The sequence below is a fragment of the Vespa velutina genome, chromosome 22 (genome assembly GCF_912470025.1).
Source record: "Vespa velutina chromosome 22, iVesVel2.1, whole genome shotgun sequence".
Lineage (NCBI taxonomy): Eukaryota > Metazoa > Arthropoda > Insecta > Hymenoptera > Vespidae > Vespa > Vespa velutina.
Genome location: NC_062209.1, coordinates 1018602 through 1022500, shown reverse-complemented (window position 1 = coordinate 1022500; position 3899 = coordinate 1018602).

Genomic DNA, 3899 nt, shown 5'->3' with positions numbered 1-3899 from the left:
ATTAACGATAGATTTTCTACGATCTATGAGGGAAGAGAGAGAAGCAGTGGGAGGCGAGTGTTTGAGAAAGACAAAGAAAAAAAAAGGATGTTCGTGACTGAATTTCGTTCCTCCCATCATCTCGGTTATTCGGCGTTGCACCTACGATCGATTACGTAAGTCCTTAAAGTTAGTACTCGTGGGACCGGACTCACTTTCAGCATGTCAAGGACATCGACGACAGGTCCTCACGGCCTAATTCTTTACGATGAGCTCTCGCCATTAAATCGTATTAACATTGACTATCAAATCTCTCTCTCTCTCTCTCCCTCTCTCTCTCTCTCTCTCTCTCTCTCTCTCTCTCTCTCTCTCTCTCTCTCTCTCTCTCTTACTCTCGCTTTTTCTATCTAACGGCAGTCAGGTGAGAAACTTGCTCTAAACATCAACGCGCTTCACGTCACGTATACATATGGGACACATATGCACGCACGCACATACATACACATATGCATACATATATACACACGTATATATGTACATTCATACATACATTCATACATACATACATAAGTACACATCGACCAGCGGTATTATATTTAAACCAACAACTATCGCTTTCAACGTTTCCTCATCTTACTTTCTAGAATCGAAGGTCCTTAAAAATAATTCTTTAATTTTCGTAAAATTGCAGTCGGAAATTTGGACGAACGGAATTTGGACGAACGGAATTTGAACGAACGACTGACCGACCGACCGACCGACCAATTTCATCCATTCGAGGAAAAAAAACTCGAAGGTAAAAACGAGAAAATAACTTAAAAGTTACTTTCCCCGATATATCTACTACGTATGTATGTACGATATCGTAAATAATAGATTATAATTTATATCTATGGTGTACACAAGCCCTATATATATATATATATATATATATATATATATAATTCCTCCTCGTTCCTACTGACTTTTATGCATGTCTCTCAAGGCTGCAGTAAAACCTTTAAAATTCAATACGCAGTAGACCATCTAAAACTAGGATTATTTACTTCCCTTTTTCGAGAGAACGGAGCTCTCTAGTTCAAATTGACCTATTTTCTTTTATAACTTACGTTTCTTTCTTTACGTGCATCACGTTCGCGCCCAAGTCCCTCCCCCCCCCCTCTCTCTCTCACTCTCTCTCTCACTCTCTCTTTCTCTCTCTCTCTCTCTCTCTCTCTCTCTCTCTCTTCTTTACCTTTCTTATTTTCTCTCGTTTCTCGTGCAAATTGATTTAACGCCTTGCAAGAGTAAGACAATCCCCCGGCCAAATTTATATTATAAAAACGTTTCTACTTCGAAAGCTGCTTTTTTTTTTTTTTTTTTTTTTTTTATATATATATAAAACATTGTTATAGAATAATAAAGGTGGTTTAGAAACGAAGTTTCGGGCATTTAAAATATCAGGCAACGAGGCAATTTTTCGTTTCGTTTTCTCCACGCTGAACGTTTCCACATAAATGCGCTTTATCGTCGAAAGATTATCGAGACGATATTTCAAACGTTGGCCAAGGCAACGCCAAGGAATATAATCGCTCTGCCGACAATTCGTTCCATCCATATCGATCATCTTTTCTATCGCGGAAGATCATAACAATAATAGAAAAAGATTACTTTCAATAATATCACTTTGTTCGATATCTATCCATGGTATACATATGTACACCATATTCTTTAAAAGAATGCAATTTTTTTTTTTTTTTTTTTTTTTTTTTTTTTTTCATTTATAAAAACTCTCAATGATATTCATTCTCAAAATAAGATATTATTATCATCTAATAATCTCCAATATTTAATTAAATATTTAACATTGTTCAGAAGGATAGATAGATAAAGACAGAAAATAATTGAATGAGATCAATGAAAAAAATAATATTCGAAATTACATTGTAATATGCAATGGACATGCTTGTCCATTTTATCGAGATAATTTGTGATGTCATCTTGCACAACCATGCACGTCCGTCGCCAATGGGAAGAGGAGCCGATTTTCGTGCCTCTTAGGAAAGCATGCGAGAATAGACGCGTTGTCCTTGACACGCCGTGAGTCGACTGGATCCGCCGAAGGAATTTAATTCTTCGGGCGCCGAAAGTGAAACACACGGGCCCATTTGGCTTATCGAAGAAGACGACAAACGAACGAACGAACGAAAGAACGACGTGACTCGAAATTCTTTGCTGGATCGGCTTTTTGTAAATCGATTGTTAAAACTATTACAGAACATTATGAGATAATTCATGATAATCTATCAATAATTATCACCATTTTTAATTAATATGAAGTATATTTAAGATATGCTATCTTAATGGACATTCCTTTTCTATTGTTATCAATATCAAATATATATATATATATATATATATATATATATATATATATATTCTCATTTTATAATTAAGCAAGTGGTACCAATCAAATAAATGCAATCAAATTGCATTTTTTATGTATTTGCCATACGATAAATATGATTATTTCCATGAATTCGTGAGAACAAATAAATAAAGAGAAAATAAATAAACGAATGAACAAAAATAAAACGAAAGAGAGGGGAAAAAAAAAGAAAAGAAAAAAAAAAAAAAGAAAAAGAAAAAGAAAAGAAACAAGTCGAATCGATCGTCGTAAGGCATAACGAATCGTAATTCAATTCGTTGTAATTACGACATCCCTTGGGTGGGTTCACGAAACGATTCTAAAGTTAGAACGCACAGCTTTAGAATGCTAGCTATCGGCCCGTGTCGCGTCGGTCCCGTTCGTTTTCCTTTTCTAAAACAATTCCATGCGTCCTAAAGCAGTGGGTCTTTATATAACGTACGACTTAGGGCGACAATAGAAGTCACGTATCTTCTCGTCGTTCGAATTTCGATATCAAGATTATCGAATGTCGAAAAAGTTGCTAAGTTTTATTATTGTTGTTGTTATTATTATTATTATTATTATTATTATTATTATTATTATTATTATTATTATTATTATGATTTATGATGATACGCTGTTTACGAAGTGTGATCGATGTTTTGTAAAAGAATAAAACATGAAAAAGGAAAAAATGAAACGTAAGACGCCAATGTCGTTATCAGAGTCCATTTAGATTTACCAAATGACTCTTTACGCAATATGCAATATCGAACCTTAGACTTAAAATTCTTCTTAATTTACGAAAACTTTCGTATTGCTTCTCTAATAGAGAAACGCAGTTTTATATTTTTCGATTGTTAATTATGATATATATATATATATATACAATAAAATATATATAGGTATATATATTATATCTATAATTATGTTTATCTTTATTATTAAATAAATTGTAATTAATCAATTATATATTTATATACTGTTAGGATTACGTTAAATATATCTTTAATATAAATAAATAATCAATTTAAAATTTATCTTATTACAATACAATTTAAATTATTGGGCTAAACAAATCCATAACTTTTTATAATAATTTATCATTACATATTTATCTACTTTAATGAACAGTTAAATATACAATCAAAGAATAAATATTAGCACTAAAATTATTTAATTAACCCAATTAATATATATATATATATATTTTTTTTTTCTTCTTTTACTCACAAATAAGATGAATCGTTCCAAAATTTAATAAAAATCGTTTTATAGATTTTTAGATTTCCTTTTGTTAAGACAATTTATATTTTTCCATAGACGCAATATTTTTCTTTTTTCATTTTCTGATAAGACTTCCATACACCCGGTTACTTCAACCGTATTCCACGAAAAGAAGTCTTCTACGAGCTGAGATATACCAACGACAACGAAGACGACGACGACGTTCTTTAACGTAATCGACGAAGACAAATATTTAACAACGCTCTCTCTAAACAATCATCAGCGAAACGGTTTTCACTCTCGT